The sequence below is a fragment of the Carettochelys insculpta genome, chromosome 32 (assembly GCF_033958435.1).
Source record: "Carettochelys insculpta isolate YL-2023 chromosome 32, ASM3395843v1, whole genome shotgun sequence".
Classification (NCBI taxonomy): Eukaryota; Metazoa; Chordata; order Testudines; family Carettochelyidae; genus Carettochelys; species Carettochelys insculpta.
The window spans coordinates 3,541,236-3,561,363 of record NC_134168.1 but is presented as its reverse complement, the minus strand read 5'-3'; the positions used below and the strand labels follow the sequence as shown (position 1 = coordinate 3,561,363).

Below are 20,128 nucleotides of genomic sequence, written 5' to 3'. Positions count from 1 at the left end.
CCGGATAGAGGCTGTGACCTTCAAAGGACATTAACGGAGTTGTGCACTTGTCAGCCTGGCCTAAAAACTCATGAGAGAACATTTCTAGGAATCTCCAAACCTAGTCCCATGAGCCCCAGCTTCTCGACACCTCGGAAGATTGGGGAGAACTCACATGCGGCGATAGCCTCTCTTGTGCGAGGAAGAGCTCCGGTCTTTAGCCAGTGGGCCTGAAAATTAACAAATTCCACACACCCACCACACGAAATTCAAAAGCACAACTGGTTGTGATGTTCAGCTTGGCTTGGCACCTGTTCTGAACCAGGAACTGCACATGCAGAAATGCTCACTTTTTTGATGTGGTCAAAGTACACAACCATTGCAATAACGGTAAGGAAGAGAGAGGAGTTTCTGGGCGGCTGATTCTGCTCTCTTCTCCTCCTCGCTTGACAAGGAATGCATCCAAAAAGTCTACTCTTGAGTAAATTACCTCTTCTAGCAACCATGGCAAAAATCAATCCCTTAGCACCATATGGTTGCGTCATTCTGCAGAACATTTTGCTCTTCTACTAAGCGTTATAATGATATTTTTCAATGCTTACTACACCTTTTAAAGGCATTTCCCAGGTGAGAGTTGATCAGGGCGCACAGGCCTCTCTAGGGAAGGGTTGTTACGGGCCTATTTAAGGTGAGTCACATCAAGAATTGGAATGCACATAAAGCTCAAGGGGAACATTTTTATCTTCCCTGGCCTTACAGTAACGGATCTGTTACAAAAGGCTTTTTCCACCAGACAATAACAGGAGACCTCTGAATTGCAATTCATTTGCAAGTTTGACACATTTAACCTGGGGCTGACCAGGGATCTTAATTTCCTTATGCATTACCAGGGCACTTTCCCCACCTTTGATGCTCGCAGGAATAGCTCCCATCCCGCTTCGCTTAATTTACTTCTCCCCTGGGTTTTTTAACGAGAGTTGACTTCCACCCCCACCTCTTTTTTTACCCTGCTTCTTCCTTCCCCTCTTGATAGATAGATAGAGTGTATGGGGACAGACAGACAGACACCTGCATTCTCATTTTTGCTACACAATCTGAAGTGGGTCTTACCCGTGAAAGCTCATTAACTAACGTTAAAATTGTTAGTTTTTAAGGTGCTACAGGCCTGCTTGTTTTTCGCTAAGGTGAGCAAATCTGATTTCCTCAGACTGAGTCACAACCTGATATGTTTCATTAACGTGAACATCCAGAAAGCCTAGTGAAGGTGGAATGGGCCAAATCCCCAGTGGGTGTAAATCAGCATCCACCCCGCGCTCAGTGGAAAGCGTATCAATTTACTCAGATGGATATAACAGCCACAAGGAGGGTGGCTTTCTACCCCACTCAGAGAGATGCTGCTGTTTTGTGTCTCTGTGGCATGATGGTTGTCTAACTTCCACTGAAAGGAATGGCACATGGGACAGCTCTCCTGCTCTGTTCTCTGCCCTCTCCCTGTCTATTGTCCACCCCACACCGTGCTCTCTGAGCATGCGAACAGGGCTCTCAGCTCCTAGATCCAACATGCAATCTGCAAGCCGGCCCCCTGTGCCAACGCCTCTCTGCAATGACAGACGGAAAGTTGCTGGAGCTGGACTTTCCTCTTACTCCCATTGCAGAAAAATAAACCACTTTAAGGGTGTCGCGCCTGCTTTCGGAGGGGGTAGGCTGCCTGAGCGTTCCCCGTTATCTCATCACCGAAGACAATGGGCCAGACACCAGCCTGGCATAGAAGCAGTACAGCTGCCCTTTAACATCAAGCGGTGCCGGTTTGCACCCGCTGAGACCCCGGAGCCCTTTAGTCAAGTAGCATGGAAAAAGTCCAACAATGGTACTTACTGGGCTCCACAGAAAGGCTAGTGCCTTTGCCAAAAGTCAGGGCTCTGGTCTCCCACGCACAGTGCTGCAGGGCCTGACATACAACTCCAGAGGTTGCCCTCAGAGTGGCTTCAAAGGGAGCCTGATTTGCACCAGAGTAGGGGAGATGCCACATATGAATTTGTCTGGTACCAGGGGAAACCAAACACCAGGGACAATCCAGCCTACCACTCCATATGGGGCTCAGCCGTGGCCTCTCAGACCCTGGCTTGGTCCCCTCTCATGTCACTGAAGAGTTTGTTTTAAAGCCTAGTTAAGAAGCAGCCTCTCCGATTGCGCCCGTCTTAGGATTCAGCTGGTTATAACAACTGGCTGGTTGAGCCAGTCAAAAGCGGGATATTTGTTTTGAATGTGTCTCCGTTTTCCTGGCTTGGAAATGCCCCTGCTCCTGCCTTTTTCCAGGAACATCTTTAGCAATAATTTTTATCAAAATGACTATAAAAATATCTCACAGCTTCCAAAAGTGCCATATGCAGGGAAGGAAACACCTTGATTTAAAAAGGATTACACACGTCTTTAAACATTACAAAAATTCTGACCATTTTAAAAGCAGGTGACAGGTCACAGAGGGGTAGCCGCCTTTGTCCGTGTCTGTAAAAACATCAGGTAGTCTTCAAGCCTGCCGGATGTTTTTTCCTAAGCAGTTGGCAGGTTTTGAACGTAGTGGACGGGGTGGGAGGTTTTTTAATTTTTAAAAGTTTGTCCAAATTTTTCACACAGCTCTAATTTGTCATGGGCCTGACTTTTATTTAGCAGTCTTCTCCGATGCAACGAGGAAATTAAATAATCATAGGAGTGAACACACTATTTTTTTCATAAAAATTTGATCTTTGCATCTCTTTGTAATGCCAGAACAACCAGGGAAGCAACATTTTCTTTCTTTCTCTCTCCTTTGAAAGAAAAAGCCAATGTAATGCTGGGGAAAGGTACAACACTTACTTGGTTCCACGGCTAAAGTGGTGCCTTTCCCAAATATTAAATAATCCGCACTTTCCCTACTGTGTGAAAAGGCTCTTTAAAAAAACCCTGATTAGAAAACCTTTTCAAATCTGTCAATTTCTGGGGCGCATTCCTGGATTGTCCTGTTAAAACCAAGGGGGCTTCTTCTGGAGTCAGGGATTAAGGAACATCAGAGCGTTGCCACTTTGCCCCAGAGCTGGACTGTTCAAAGGGACCAAAAGGATTTAGGCATCAGAGTCCCACTGGAATTCAATGAGAGCCAGGTGCCTAAGTCCCTTAGGCACCTTGCAAAAGCCCTACCTTCACTATTAGTTGTGAAAAACCTTCAAGCCTTTCTCCCCCACTCACCTGGCTGGACAGTGAGTTTGGTCCCACTTCCAAAAGTGAGCTTTGCAGTCCTAAGCACACTGCTTAATTCTCATACCAACTCCCAGCCCTCTTTCTCTAGCCCAGAGATCGCCTGGACAAATTTCTTCTCCAGTCTCAGGGAAATGAGTTAATTCCTCTCAAGCCAAAGGGCAAAAGCTGGAATGAAGCTCAGGTATCTGCTGAGGGAAGGCTGATCATTTAGGGAGGTATTTTTAAGGCTGACTAACACTCCCTGACATTTTACACATGGCTGAAAAGGTCTTTTGGTGGGAAATAACATATACTAAACCACCGAGCTGAGGTCCACAAAGATTTGGGCTCCTAATTCCTGTTAATATTAATGACAATTTAGCATAGAAATCCCCTAGGAGTCTTTGAAAATGTCAACCCCCCAGAACAAACTCTGCCAGCTGAGAGAAGTGGCCAGCGCCCTTTGGGGCTTAAGTGAAGTGCCAGAAAAAATGTGTGAAACTTCACTTTTCCCCTCCACTCCCCGCCAAGACACCCCAGTTCTCTCGGGGTGAATTCTCAGCCGCGCCAGGCAGTATGGCCTAGGCCTCAGGCAATGCTGTCCGGCCGCCCCCTGCAATCTCCAAGCACCTTGCAAAGTGAAGCATGACCCGTATCCTCAGCTCACAGGTGGAAAAAGCGAATTGCTTGTAGGGCTTTGGCAAGCTCGCCCGGCGGGCACCTGTTAGCTTCGGAGTCAGGATTTGATATAAGACGGAGATTTTTAAAAGTGCCTAAGAGAGCTAGGAGCTGAAATGAGTGGGATTTGTGCACCTAATTCACCCAGGCTCTTTTAGGCAGCCCCAGCAAAAAAACACAGGCTAAAATTTGGGGGCCTAACCTTAGGCTCCTGCTGGAGCCTTCAGACAGCTGCCTAGGCGGCTTCCCTCCTGGACTCACAACAGCTGCTGCTGAAGTTGTGTGTCTTTGAGAGGCTGTCCCATGGACCACCGAATCTACAAGAGCTGAGCATAAGAACGGCCATCCCGGGTCAGACCCCAGGTCCATCTAGGCCAGGCTTCTGTCTTCCCACAGTGGCCGAAGCCAGGGGCCCCAGAGGGAGTGAACAGAACAGGGAATCATCGCATGATCCCTCCCCTGATATCCGTTTCCAGTCCATGACAGACAGAGGCCAGGGACACCATTCCGACGTGTCCTGGCCAGTAGCCATTGACGGACCTTCCCGCCATGAAAGTATCTGGCTCTTTTTTGGACTCTGTTAAAGTCCTGGTCTTCACAACCTGCTCTGGCCAGGAGTTCCACAGACCTGCCATGTCCTGCATCAAAAAAAACCTTCCTTGTGTTCGTTTTAAACCAGCTGCCCACTAATTTCATTGGGTGACTCCCTAGTTCTTATGCACAGCTCTTTCCAAAGTCACCCCATTTCCTGAGGTGCCAAAGGATGGGCCAGGGAGCTCCTCCTTAGCCACCTGTATGGGAAAATTCTTAGCCCCATGGAGGTAATTCAGCTAAGTTAAAATATAACTAACACCTACTTGGTTCCACTGTGAGCCGGGTCCCAATGCCAAACTGCAGAGCTGCTGTAGCACTGTTGCAGCTGGTAGCACAAAAACAGTTTGCCAGGCAGCCCTTGTTTGTGTTGCCTTTTAGCTGCACAACCACAACGTGGCTGGAGACCCCGAGAGTTGCCTGTTCTCTTATCAGCCAGCCAACACCTTGCAGGCCTTTTTCTGGTCTCAGGCACAGATTCTCAGTGTGTTTGGTGTGTTAAAAGACCAGAAGGGCTAATGCAATCTTGGGGTGCGTAAAGAGGGCGTGCAAACAGTCACAACAGAGCCTTGATTTTAACCGCTGCTGGACGCCTCTGTCCTGTTCTGCCACCCTCAATTCAAAGAGGAAGTTGCTTCATTGGATCAGGCTCAGAGTAGAGCCAGGAGAATGAGTAAAGGGTTAGAAAACACGTTTATCGTGACAGACCCTTGGGGCTCAACCTGTTTATCTTAACAAAGAGATGGGTCCAGGGTGATCTGATGACAATTCATAGGCATCTATGCAAGGTACAAATATTTGACAACGGGGTGTTTCGGTGGAGCAGAGGGTGGTTTGACCCAACCCAATGCCTGGAAGTAGGACCTAGATAAATTCAGGCTGGACACATGGTGTGCTTGTTTAATCTGGCGGGGGGAGGGGGGGTAATTAACCAAGAGCTTTTCCAGCACTGGAGTTCTGTGAATTTACATCTGCTGCAGATCTGGCCCCCTGGCTGTGGGGCCGGTCCAACTCCCTTCAACCGAGCTACATCCATTTACACCTGGGGAATATTTTACCCCACTGATTTCTGTGGCTTCTGTGTTGATTGGCACCAGCTGGAGATCTGGGCTCATCCGGTTTTAATGAATTTGAGCCAACAGATATTTTCATGCTAGGAATTCACTCTTTTTATCTTTAAAAAATGGTCGCCGAGCCTAACACCTTCAATTGCAAATGTTTCGTTACTAAACAGAATACGATTGTCAGTGCCACTGATGATGATACTCCGTTTAGCAACGATACATTTGCAATTAAAGTTGTTAGGCTCAGCGAACATTTTTTATAGATAAAATGGAACTTCCTGAGCTACCTGTTTTTATTTTAATTTTAAAAGGGATTCACTCTACTGGGTTTTAACAGCAAGGACAAGAATGATATATACACACACACACATATATAATCTGTTTCTAGTTACACTAATGAATGCTACTGCTCATCCCTCCCACCTCGGGGAAATTTTTATCAGCTCTTTTAATGGTATGAAACAAGAGTGTGAACACACACACACACACACACCGGCCCCCTACCAAAGACTGTTTTCCAGGTATGGCTAAATGTACGACTGAATGCAGCATATTTATAGAAGACAGGATCTGATTTTCAAAGCCGCCAAGAGAACTGTGCTGCAATTTTCCTTTGGCGCTTTTTGGAAACCACTTCCCGGGATTGCGCAAAAGGCTAAAGACACGCAAGGTTGCTTAGGGAACTGGGACATCTAAATCTCATTGTCTTCTTGGGAATTGGGTTTTCAAGGGTGATACTTCCAAATCAGCCACAAACTAGCTTTGAAAAGCTGCTTAGGTTCACAAAGGCCACCCTTATAGGTTTTTAAGGACGTAGCTAGGCACTTGGTGTGGATTTCAGCTACATCTAGAGGCCCTTATTTCAATTAGCGGTAGGTGCCTCGGTGCGTTAAAAACATCTTACTAGGCATTTTTCCACTGCCATAGTCACCTATGAACAGCTGAGCTTCAGCTGCTTTGGAGAATTGTCTCTCTGGTGCCCCAGGCGCTGTTCTGCTGTTAGTTCTGTGCAGAGCTGGATGTTTCTGAACAATTAAATTGACTGTTCCACCCTTACAACCTCCCCCCGAAGCGCAAAAACACACCTGAGAAATACTTACGTGGTTCGACTGTGAGCTCAGTGCCTTTCCCAAAGATCAGGGGCTGTGCATAGACACACTTCAAATGGGCCCTACAAAAACTTACATGCGCTCTTGCTCTCAGGTGGGCTCAGGAACTTCATGAACTGAGCCACAAAACTCAGAGCTTTTCTCTTTCTGTGACAGCCCCACTTTCCCAAATAAAATCCAACCACAAACGCCACCTCCTCCCGTTTCTTGGGTTTGCCCCCAAGGAACTCCACAGACATGTAGCAGCCAACTATAGGGTAGTTCCATCGATCCACCCCAGATTTCAATCCTCTCTGAAGAACTAAATTGCTTTTCCTTTCAAAAAAAAAAAGCTTTAAATGGTGTGGGTGACATTTTCACACTCACCCAGATGATTTGAACCTCCAGTGCCCATGCATTTGGAAGGCAATTGGGCAGCCCAATTGCGTAGCCTATTTTGAGACCTTCAGCGGGCGATATTTATGCCATCATTTGAGGAACGTGAAAAATTCTTTTTTGCTGATGAAATGAGCTCCGAGGAAAGACTGAAAGAGCTGGGCTTATTAGTTTAGAAAAGAGAAGGATGAGAAGGGACATAAAAGTACCTAAAAGAGGGTTACAAGGAAGAGGGAGAAAAGTTGTTCTCCGAGGCTGCTGGGGACAGGACAAGGAGCAATGGGCTTAAACTGCAGCGAGGGAGGTTTCAGTTGAATAGCGGGAAAAAATTCCTACCTGTCAGGGTGGTTAAACACTGGAATAAATTGCCTAGGGAGGTGGTGGAATCTGCATCGCTGGAGATATTTCAGCGCAGGTCAGACAGACACCTAACGGGGATGGTTTAGATGGTGGTTGGTCCTCTCATGAGGGCAGGGACCAGACTCGATGACCTCTCGAGGTCTTTTCCAGTTCAAGTGTCCTATGAGTCAGGGAATTACTTACGTGGTTCCACGGTCACTTCAGTGCCTTTTCCGAAAATCAGTTTCTCATCGTCCACAGTGCAAGAGAGCCATCGCAAAACCACTCGACAGCATCAGCGCTACTCCCTGAGACCTGAGCTCGGAACTAGTGTCCAACAGTGCAAATCCAGTGAGGTTTTAGTGGCATGGGGGCATTTTTTAACCAAATCTGGGCCAGATTAACCAGTCGGGATCTAGCTTGGGATTGGGTCCGCTGACTTCAGTATCTCTGCATCCAATTTCCACCATAAGAGAGCTGGCCCTTTGATGCCAATGGAGTAATGCTAATTTACACCTACTGGGAACCAGGAGCATTAGGTCTAACACAGCCAAGCAATGTAGCTAAACATCAAAAGTTGAGCCTTAAGAAACCCCACTCAGACTCCAGAAAGCACAATCATTTCTCTGTGGAACCACCCACCAACGCTTCCCTTCCCTTCCAGTGCAATATTCAGTACAGAAAGCTTTGTACTTACTTGGTTCTACTGTAACTGTGGTCCCTTTTCCGAAGTTCAGCTTATCTGTATACCCACTGTTTGTAGCCTGCTGAAAAAATGTGTCCCTACCGGAGCTCCATCACCAGCCAAAGGCAGAGGGCCGAAAATAGTACTTTATCCTTACAGGAGACATTATCCAAGGCAGGTAACTCTGCATAATGTCCTAGTTCCACCAAAGAGTAGAAGCAGTCACTCTATACTTGAAAGGTTGCAAGACTTTATTCTGGACCATGCTTCTGAGCTAATACGTCTTTCCAGCTCTTAGGATATTGCTCAGTTGTCTCTTGGGCGTTACAAGGACATGGGAAGGAAAGGGATAAAAGTACTGTAATTACATCCTATGAAATTTCAGATTCCCTTATTTTTCCTCCCCAAACTTGGCTTCTCTTGCATCTGCAGGTTTTTGTACAGCACTCTACGGAGTTTGTGTCACTGTGGTAGTAACCCCCCAGTCCACAGTGTTACACTTCATGACAAAAACTCTCTCTTCCTTCTGACCAGACCCAGCTGTGAGGGTGCCTGCGGCCATGTGACTTCTCAAGAGACGGTTCCAAGGAAGTGTGAGTGGTGGTTTACCACAGCTTCAGTCCAACCACAGCAACGGGAAGATGGGCCAAGACTTGCAAACATGGAGGGAGCCCCTAGCTTGAATGAAAAACTGGCATTTTCAAAGGAGCCTGAGGAAGAATGACAAAAGGGTGATATTTTCAAAGCTACCGAAAGGATTTGGAGACAGATGAACCAAGGTATTTAAACACTTATAGGCATAAATATGCACACGGTACAATATTTAAAAGGAGCTGCGTAGTTTGAGAGCCTAACTCTCACTGGACTCCTTGGGAGTTTGGGACAAATTTTGAAAGGTATTTTTAGATGCCTGGTGAGATTTTTCAAATGCATTTAGACGTCTAATGATCTTTGGTTCTCATTGGGAATTACACCTATAGATGTTTTTGAAAATCCCACAAGGTGCCTCTGTACCTTTAAAAATCTGGCCCATCGCTTTCTGAGGGGCTGTTTGAAAATCCCATAGGGTGGTGGCAGGCTGGGGATGGAGCAGATCCTCAGAGCTACCAGATAGATCTCAGAGAACACTGAGAAGATTGTGCTCAGGGTCATGGGTTTAGTCCCTAGTTTCTGGACTGACCAGACCTCTCAGAACACTCAGGTAATTACCTCATGTGGCTCATCAGGTTCAGAGTACTTCTCAGAATTTGGCACCCAGCCACATCGTTACATGCCTAGATCCCTTGAAAAGCTGACCCCTGGGAGCTAGTATCTTACTGGCACCTTTGGTCCCGAGTGACCTTTGAAAATAGGACTTACAGGCCTCAACTAGTCAAGCACTACTGAAAAAATGTGTCCCATGTGAACTGAAAATTCAGCAGTACCTCCCCAGTTTAACACGCCTCAGCCATAACTTTCAGAGAGCCAGACTGAGACTGGGTTGGCCGAGTACAGATGGTTGGGAAATAGACTTTGTTTTTTTCCCCACCAAAAATAAATTCAATGTAATTTGTCACTGGAAAAAATTAAAAATGGAACATTTCCCACCCCCTCCATAAAACAAACAAACAAATATTTGCACTCAGAAATTGCACTGTGATGCCTCATGGGAGGTATAGTTTGGCTTCCCCATGGTCACGTTCCTCTAAGGGTTTTTTGTGGTTTGTTGGTTGGTTTTGGTTAGTTTGTTAGTTTGGTCTTGGTTTGCTGGTTATTGTTGGTTCATTTTTGTTTGTGGAGTTTGCTGTTGTAGCTGTCACTCTGGTCCTGGGCTGAAAGCTTTATTCGTGGTGGTCTTGCAGCATGAAGCCAGGCTTATCACGGTGGAGCAGGTGGCTCCCTTCTGGAAATTCCCACCAGCCTGCTTAGCCTTCATTAAAAACCCTGCCTCGACTGCAGTAAGTGGAACAGACTTCACAGGAAGGTGTCACGCTCTGGGGTTGAGATGAAAAGCAGCTGCCTTTTCATTATTTTAACCTCCCCCTCCCCCAAGCATCTGAGGAGACAGCCCGCGCCACCATCAAAAAGTATGGCGGTTGGTTTATGTACAGCAGCTCAATTACCTTCAACCACTGTGGTACGTAGTCCACACAGTGATAAACAGCCCTACAAAAACCTTTCTGACTTCTCTGCTGCCACATCTCACAGTCTGGCGTTCGCAGGCATTGGATGTACCATCCCCCAGCCAGTCAGTAACTGCCCTGCCAAAACACACTCTGCTGATTGACTGAAAAGAGAGGTTCCTTTTCTTTTTAATATTAAAAACCAGATCCTGCGCCCCCCCCCGCAGCATTAAATCAATGTTTCTCCATGCAGGTCAGTGCATGTCTGCTCATTTGCAGGTTAGGGACGTTACCCTAAGTGTCCTTAGTTATTTCTGAGTTATTACAGAGAACTAGGCTGCTATTTTCAAAGGGGGCTTGGGGAATTCGGTACCTTTGCATTGACCTTCAGTGAAAGGTTTGTCCCTATCTTCCCTCAGCTACCTGGGAAGTCTCACAGACTGATAATTTCTCTCAAAAGTATTATGATCCTCTCTTTTCAAATATAGACTCTGTTTGAAAGGTGAGTACTCCGATCTCCCAGACATATTTTAGGTCCTTTGAAAATCTCACTGGAGAGGGTCCGGTGAATAGGAGCTGAGACATTTTGCTTGGGGCAGGGGCGGCATGCAAAACCAGCCAATGGGAACTGGGAGAGTATGCTGGGGCTAGGGGCAGCTCCCAAAGCTTCCCCCCCTCCACAGCTGCGGGGGTGGCCAGAGGCCAGATTAAAAGGCTTGGTGAGCTAGGTCCATTCTGCATGCTGAATCTTGCCTGCCCCAACCCAAAATACTTCCTTATAGCTTATTCTTATTAATTATATTGTATATTATATCATTGTCCTTTATGCCTAGCGGCAGGTAGGACAGCAGCAAAGGCCCTCCACTTCTGCCTGTCACTGGCCAGCCTCTCAATAGTTCTCCAAGCTTGATCCAAGTTTTTCATTTCTACTTCATCAGTCCAGTGCCCTGTTGTCTTGGGTCATCCTCTTTTCCACTTCCCTCCTGGAGTCCAGCCCGCAGCAGTCTTTGCGATGGAGCTTCCATCTTTCCTGAGCATGTGCCCAATCCGTCGCCCGTGTCTTTCCGTAACTATGGGATTTTGCTTGCGGCGTGCAAGCAGGTCCTGATTTGCAATTATGCTTGGCCAAAAAAATGCGGAGGATCCTCCAAAGGCTTCTGGTGTGAAAGGTCGACAATTTATCGAGGTCAGATTCTGTCCTCCACCGGCATTCTGATCCACACACAGCTGTCATGCAACTTCCGCCAGGCGCGGATGCTGTACCGTGGTGACTTCCAGACCGTGTTCAGACTCATGAAGACAGTTCTGGCTTTACTGAGTCTGCTCTGAATAGTGATTCCAATGCCTCCATCTTGTCTGATTCTACTACCCAAGGACATAAAGCTCTCTGTGGCAGGTAGGTCGTGGCCATTGAACTTGACCGAGCCTGGTGCCTTAGTCTTTAGGGTCACGAATTCTGTTTTCTTCTGGTTAACTCTGAATCCAACCTGTTTGACCAACATATTAATTATACATTTAATTTAAAAAGAAAGGAAAGAGAGAGAATATAAGTAAAAGATAGGTATCAGAGCAGTCATCAATATAGTTATGAGATCAGCTTACATCGCAGGTGCAAATAGTTCTTACAGGATCCGTCCACGGTTACCAATTCAGGTAGGTCAGAAATGGGAGGGAGCGTGGGCTATAAAGGCAGAGATAAAGGAGGAACAAGGCAGAATGGGAGGGTGAAATCTTCAGGTCACCAGGGCCTGGTGAATGCACCCTAGAATACTCAAGGAACTGAGACAGGAGCCGTTAGCTGTCATGGAAGTCAGGAGAACTCCCAGAAGACTGGAAAAGGCAAATACAGTGCCCGTCTAGAAAACGGGGACTAACAACTCCACAGGAAATTACAGACCAGTCAGTCTAACTTCAGTGTCAGGAGAGAGAATGCAGCAAATAATTAAAAAATCCACCTGCAAAACGTCTGGAATGTAATAAGGTGATAGATAACAGTCACGTTAGGCCCACCTGATACTGTACCACGTGAGCTTCTTGTTACTAAACTAGGAACATGCAACCTCGATGGGACTACTATCAGATGGGTCTGTAACTAGTTGGATAACCAGTCACAGGAGTAGCTTACATAAGGTATTTCACATAGAGCATATTTCTATTGTCACATTCGTATTCATATTTTCATGAAGCACACGGAATACCCTCTTCACAGCTATCAATGGATGACCCGGGATACTTATTTGCCAGACTTTGTGGGTATGTGGCTTTGTGGGTTAACATAAAGGAACTGGCCGTTTACTAACATTAACAGGAGATTAGCTAGAAACATCAAAGGAACTTTGTTACATTGTCATTAGTATCATAAAAGAGAGAGAGCTGTGCTAGCCCATATACTGTCAAAACAAACCAGCAGTCCAGCAGCACTTTAAAGACTCACAAAATAATTTATTAGGTGATGAGCTTTGGCGGGACAGACCCACTTCTTCAGGTACAGCGATGATCTGAAGAAGTGGGTCTGTCCCACGAAAGCTCATCACCTAATAAATTATTTTGTTAGTCTTTAAAGTGCTACGGGACTGCTGGTTTGTTTTGTCATTACTATATTTAAGGTTTATTTAAATATTCTCATCTACAACTTCAGAACAGACGGACTGGGTCAGACCACCTAGCCCAGTGTCCGTCCTGTCTTCCAACAATGTAGACCAAGTGTGCCAGAGGGAGGGGACAGAACTGGTAATCATTGAGTCATCCCTCTCCTGTCATCCATTTCCAGACTCTGACAAGCACAGGCTAGGAACACCATTCCTGCCCAGCCTGGCTAAGAGCCGCCGATGGGCTTGTCATCCGTGAATTTATCTCGTTCTTTTATGAACCCCAACATGGTCCTGGTCTTCACAGCCTCCTCTGGCCAGGAGTTCTACCGGTCGACTGTGCGTTGTCTGGAGAAGTCCTTCCTTTTGCATGTTTTGAACCTGCTCCTTATTAATCTCATAGGGTGACCCCCGCTCTTGTGGTATGGGAAGAAGTCAATAACACTTTCTTATTCACTTTCTCCACACCAGTCATGATTTTATAGACCTCCTTTAGTCACCTCTTTCCAAGCAGAAAAGTCCCAGTCATATTAATCTCTCCTCATCAGGTAACCGTTCCATACCCCTCCCAACCATTTGTTTTCCTTTTCCATTGTTTCCAATGCTAAGAAATCTTTTGAGATAAGGTGACCACATCTACCTGCAGCATTCAAGATGGGGATGTACCGTGAATTTGTATGGAAACAATGTGCTATTTTCAGTCTTATTCTCTATCCCTTGCTTCACAATCCCTAACATTGCTTGCTTTTTCATTGCTGCTGCATGAGGAGTGGAAGTTTTCAGGGAATTATCCACACAAATACTTTTCAGATCCTTCACACGTGGGAACAGCTCATTTAGTCCCATCATGTATACGTAGCATTGGGATGATATTTTCCAATGCGCATCACTCTGCATTTATCAGTGCTAAATTTCATCTACTGAAAATATGGTTTTGTGAGATCCTTTTGAAGCTCTTTCCAGGCTGTTCCAGACTGAGCTGTCTTGAGCAACTCTCTGTCATTTGCCCATTCTGGCCACCTCACTGTGTACCTCTTTCTTTGGGTCATTTATAAATAGGTTGAATAGGACTGGCCCCAGTATGAACCCTCGAGGGATGCCACTAATTACCTCTCTCCATTCTGAAAATTGACCATTTCTTCCTACCTTTTGTTTCCTTTCTTTTAACTAGTTACCAGTCCATGAGACGACCTTCCCTGTTATCACTTCACAGCTCGATTTGCTTAAGAGCCTTGTGGGAGGGACCTTTCACAGTCTTTCTGGAAATCTAAGCATATTATATGCACTGGATCCCTCTTTCAACATGCTTGTTGTCCCCCTCAGGAAATTCTAGTAGACAGGTGAGGGTTGATTTCCCTTTGGAGAGGCCATGTTGACTTTTCCCCAACAAATCATGTTCATCCACACCTCTGACAATTCTGTCAGCTTTCTGTCCTTTTGCTCTCTGAAAAGACAGAATATAACAAACAGGAATCAGCTGCTTGTGTTGTTAATCTGTAACCATATACATGCGAACACACAAAAATGCAAACTTTTTCAACTATTATTTCCCTAAACTTTGAATTAGGGTCATTTGGCCTGTAGAGTGCTTAACTCTTTGCAGACCTCGCGCCACATGGGGATAAACCCAACCAGCCACAACAATCTCTCTCCCAACTGTCTTTAAATCCCTTTCCAGTGAGAAGAGGAGATGCTGAGGATTTTCTCATCTCTAACTGCACACACACCCTCTTCCGCTGTCTCCCAGCCACCACAGGGCAGTCGATGTTTGTCTGGGCTGGCCACACTCTTGTGACTTGCCTGGAGTGCACTTTCCCATGACATGTTGTGGTTTGGTTAGAAACCCCTTCCCACAAAACCACAAGCCTTTTTGTGGCTCTGAGTCTTCAGGGGAAAACTGTCGCTGCCAACTAACCACTGCAAGGTTTCAGCACCACTCACTGGTCTTTGCAACAGCTGCTCTTTTCGGTTTGTTTCAGAGCAAAAGCTTGGCAGGAGGCGCTCGTGTACCGCCACGATGTGTCTGCTAAGGGAGACAGGGAGAGTGAGGGCACCTGCATACAAAAAGGAAAGAGAGACAGACAGTTTAAGAGTTCAGATAGGAAGTCTCGGGGTTAGAGCTTCCTGTACCCTGCCCCTTTAACGACTAAAGTCCTGCTAAGGAGGTCAAAGGGGTGTTATGCAGCTTACCAGTATGACTACTAGTTATCTGGTTAACTGGCCCTTATCAGTGCGCTTTAGTGGTGGTCAGCTGCGTCAGGCCAGAGCAGCAGGACCTCAGTTAAAACAGTGAACAGGTTAAGTGCTGTGGTTTCCCAGGTAATCATTTTAACATCCCTGGTTCTGAAAGAACAACGAGAAGCCCTGTGGCACCTTAGAGACTAATAGAACTTTTGGAGCTCCAGCTTTTTTTGGGCACAGACCCACTTCGTCTTTGCCCACGAAAGCTTCTCCTCCAATACATCTGTTAGTCTCTAAGGTGCCACAGGGCTTCTCACTGAGTAACACGGCTACCCCTCGGATAGGTCTGAAATGACTCAGTGGCAATGGGCTACGGCAACTTGGGGCTGGGTGGTCAGTTGGTTGGTTTTAGATCTGAGATGGGGGAATCAATTATTTTTTCTCAAAGGGCAAATTTTTCGCCAAGGTCTAGTCAACGTCCAACCTTTTCTGCAACACCTGAAGGGTCCAAACAAGGCCTTGCTCTCAGTAGGCCACGTGCTGCTTACACACCTCATGGGAGACGGGCCTTGCACTCGTAAGCGTGTCAGTCTAATCAGGCAGGCCCAGAAAAGTAATTAGAGTGCAGGGAATTCGCACGCTTCACTTCTCATTGCAGATCAGTGTCACGCCCAAGAACGGGACTGGAATTTCCTGATCCACGCTCTCATGGCCTAACCAGTGAACCATGCCGCCTCCCGATCACGGTGTGAAGAACACACATTTTCTGTGCACATACCAAAGCCACACGTCTCTCAGAGTAAAATGAAACTCCTGGGAAGGGCGGAGAATTCTGCCTGCTCCCACAGCCTCTGAGGGCAGAGGTGGTCCCCCTGGGATGCCTGGGCCCTTTGCTGTCCTTATGCCTGGGGGTGGGGAGCTCATGGGAGGGGAGGGAGGCTACGTGAGCTATGGCCCTTCCAGGAGGGATCTTGTAGGAGAGGAAGCCAGGCAGCAACCACTGTGCGTCGTTAGTGGCGCAGTAGTAAGTAGCCGTGTCGGCATTGGTGAGTCTGTCGATCTGTAGCTTGCCAGTGGAGCCGCTGGTGGAGGGGGTGACCCGGCCTGTGAACTCCTCCGCGATGGAGATGGCGTAACCTATTCTGAAGGATGCTATCCGGACCAGTGTTTTTCCCTGGGGCAGACGGAACCACTGCATGTGACGGTCATTGACGTTGTACCCAGACACGGTGCAGTCCAGCGTGACGGAGCTCCCCAGCTGTGCTTGGGTAGAAGGTGGCTGGGTTAAAGTGATGGCAGCCAGGCCTCCTGGAGAAGAAAGGGGACAGAGATGGAGTTATCCCACCCTGGAGCTGGGCACCCTCGAATCTCCACAGTGCAGGACAGAGGCAAAGGCAGGACTCTCTGCCACGGGTGGTTACAAAACGACCTGCCTGGCAAAACCTGGTTCCCTCAAACCAGAGACACAGACTGGGTTAAACACCAGAGCTTCAATCCAGTTCTGACCTCAGCTCCTTAGAGACCCGCCAGAAACTCCGGCGCCGTACAAGCACCAGCCTCTCCTGGCTCACCTGACAAGCTGCTCAACGCAATGACGGAAAGGTGGAGTAAGCACAGCATGGCTGTGGCGGAGCTTTGCTGTACCCCAACGGTGCTGTGTCCAAAACTAACTCTGAAGCTATTGCCCTAAACTCTTATGTCATCCGAGGGAGGCGAAGGGTTTTGCATTTCAGAGGTTTTGCATCTCCCCGCTGTCTTTCCCCACCCACCTCCCGCCCTCCCACTGACTAGTGGAGTAGGAAGTAAGAGTTCTGTGTGCTCATGGCGGGGGAGTTTCAAAGCTGTTTGAAGTTAGGCCACTAGCTACCCAATTCCCTTTGAAGCTCATTGGGTACCAGCTTCCTTAGATGCCCTTCAGTAGCTGGACTGCGAGGAGTACCATATGCTCTGTGTGTGACAGGAACAGAGGAATTGCTCTAAGGGATCCATCCAGAGCCCCCAGCCCAGTCTTAAACAGGAGCCACTACCACATTGTTGAAAAGAAGGAACAAGATGGATTGATTCTTTGAGTAACCTCGGGGACCCCCTGACCACTGGGCAGTTTTCTTCCCAACCAGACTCCATGAAAGGTCAATGTTCTTGATCAAAGCAGCAGAGCCCCCAGCTAATCAACTCTGTCTGGTTATAAATGTGCTCCCCGTCAAATAACAATGGTTTCCTCTCACTCATGGCGGTTGGGGGAGGGGTATCAATACACTGTGTGCGGCAGGCTGTGGTGCTACCCAGCTGGGAGCCATGGAAGATCCTAAAGAGAAGGGAATTTTTGATGTTGGTCAAGCCAGGTTTGTGAGCTTTGGCTATAAAATACAAAGTATAAAATACAAACATCTTCTAAGTGTCCAGTAAGCAGTGGAAGTGTTGATAATGTGCTAGACAATATTGACCTCCCATGGACCAGCAAATTCTCTTGTTCAGCAGCGGTCAGGTCCCCAGGGTGCCAAACGAGAGAAGTTCAACCCATACTAGGGGAAGAAATCCCAGGATCCAGGCTCATGGAAGAACATAGATGGAGATAACGTGTTAGTGTCGGTAAAGCTAGGCTGTCAGAGCTGGTTTCCTTTGGGATTTTCTTCCAGTCGGGCCTTTAGGTTCCCCCATTAGAAATCATCTGTTGTAAGCACCATTCTTGTTTGGGCTCTGACTGCCTAGTACACACTGTGTCCTGCATGCAGTAATACTCAGCAGCATCCTCAGGTCGAAGGTTAGTCAGCTGCAGATACAGCAGGTTGTTGGGATTGTCCCTGGAGATGGTGAATCGGCCTTTCACTGACGCTGCATACTTTTTCGTATCTCCGGCCCAATGACTGATGCTTGATACCCACTCCAGTCCCTTCCCAGGCGCATTTCTGTACCAGGACATCCAGTAATCACCAAAACTGAATCCAGAAGATTTGCATGCAATCCGGAGAGAGTCCCCAAGCATTTTAACTTGTCCACCAGATGCCACAAATTCTAATTTTGACTGGACTCCTGTGCAGAATAAAAAGAGAGACAGTGAGAAATCTGTAACAGTACGTGGGTCTCTCCCATGTCGGTAGGTATTGAATTAAATTCTCTGTGAGAACCACGAGAAAGGAATAGACTATGGAATTGTAAGAGCCTGGCTCTGAGTCAGAGGAGAGTTGTCAGAGGAGAGTTCTCAGGGGAATTTACTGTTAAATGGGACAAGGAGTATCTCCTGCTATGAGAGTCACAGCGCTTTATCCCAAAAGTAGCCACTTTCCTTCCACAGAACTATTCATCTTGATTAAGGGTATTGCAGTCTGCTCCTCTAGGGTTTTTGTTAACTGCATAAAGCACAAGCACCAGTGTTTATTATTTCTAGAATAATAGCCACTGGGTAGCTAGAACAGTTAGGGGTGTTAGGAAATGCTTGTACTGAGCCAGTTTCTGGTGGTGAGAGAGACATGCTTTGGGCTTACACAAAGCTCTCCCACAGGTCTGGTAGATCAAAAGCTAGTCTCAATCACAAATAGACATTGGTCCAATAAAAGATCTAACCTCATCCCTCTCGTCTCTAGTATCGAGGGCCCAACCAGGCCATAACAGTACTGAGAACAGCTTAGACAGACACATCCAATAAGTCAGAATCACCCTGTTCTCATGCCCTGTCCAAGACAAACAGAGGAGCTTGTATATTCTCTTTAGCCTCAGCCCAGGTTGGATGCACACCTCCCCGCCACCAGCGCACAGACCCTTGGAAGATCTCCTTCTGCCCCCATGATAAAGCGTGAGTAAGACTCTCTAGTGGGAGATGTGGGGGAACTGGGACGTTTAAGGGGACAGGAAAGAGCTGGTGCCAGGGGAAAAGGAAAAGTTTCTCAGTATTCAGTTCCCAGGGTAAATGGATGGAAGCAGGTAACGCTGTGCTATTGTTAAGGCAGAATAGGTTGTCTCCTTCTGTTTCTATCAGGGGTTTCTGGTGTTGAGGCCTTCAGCTTCCTCAGCAGAAATCTACTCCCCTCAACACACGCAAGACCAGGTTCTTGTCTGAGCCCTGGCTGCCTCCTGCACACTGTGTCCCACGTGCAGTAATACTCAGCAGCGTCTTCAAGTCTCAGCTCAGTCACATGCAAATGTAACAGGTTCCGATAATTGTCTCTGGAGATGGTGAATCGCCCTTTCGTGGACTCTGCGTACTGTTTGGTATCCCCAGACGACTCGCTAATTGTGGCAACCCACTGCAGCCCCTTCCCAGGAATGTGTCTGAGCCAGGACATCCAGGAGTTCTGAAAGTTGAATCCGGATGCTTTGCAGGAGATCTGGAGAGAGTCCCCGAGCATTTTAACCCCTCCACCGGACGCCACAAAATCATACCTGGTCTGGACTCCTGGACGGGAAAAAATAGACATTAAGACTCACATGTAGAAGACCGTCCAGTGTCTTTGGCAATTGTGTTACCTTTAATAGTGAATAGAATGGATGCAGTGATGAGCCAGAGTTCCATCTTTCCGATTCTGGGGAGAGGTCCTGGGGCCCTGGCTGGTAATGGCACAGACCCCAGGGGCTGTGCGTTGTCTGTCCGAGAGCTGCAGTGTCAGGGGAGTAGCCAGCGTTAAGCAGGAAGTGTGACTAGGCAATTTGCATATAAGACAGATGAACTCCAGCCCAGCATGAGCAGAGTTTCAGAGGCTCTGGTTTGCATGTGGCTTGGCTCTTTGGCAGAAAGTGCTACGAACACAACTAACAACAGGTGGATACCAAAACTCTGCCCGCTTTGGGTTATGCTGTAGCCAAACCCCGCTCCCTTTTCCGGCCGCACTTACTGAAACTCTTTCAGGGGAGGAACCTTCTCGTACTCTGCGCCTGGGCAGCTCCCAGCACAATGGGGCCGAGACCTCAGTTACTCAGGTTCTGTTAAATGCTCAGCACCATCAGGCACCCATCTCTAAGCAGAACTGTAAGCAACATGATAAATAATGGCATTGTAATTCTGGATTTCTGACTCGGTTTTCCTGGTTCAAAAACTCTTTAGGGAATACAGCACCTCGTTTCTCTGGGCAGGAAAGACCTGAACTATCACGGGGGAGAGTCAACAGGATTTATACTCCTAAATCCATAGTGTGCTTCTGAACCTCTTTGCCTCTTGGCAAGATCTCCAGCTGCTTTGTGCTCAGGCCCGGCAGCTGGACTAGGGTGGGGTGAGAGATCTACTTTCAACTTC

At 47.3% G+C, this 20,128-nt stretch overlaps 1 protein-coding gene across 1 annotated transcript in view; it reads right to left on the bottom strand.

Moving 5' to 3' along the window:
- The window catches only part of LOC142004557 (T cell receptor alpha chain MC.7.G5-like), a 369,008-nt gene that overhangs the window by 146,073 nt on the left and 202,807 nt on the right, over positions 1 to 20,128 (bottom strand). The window lies entirely within an intron of this gene.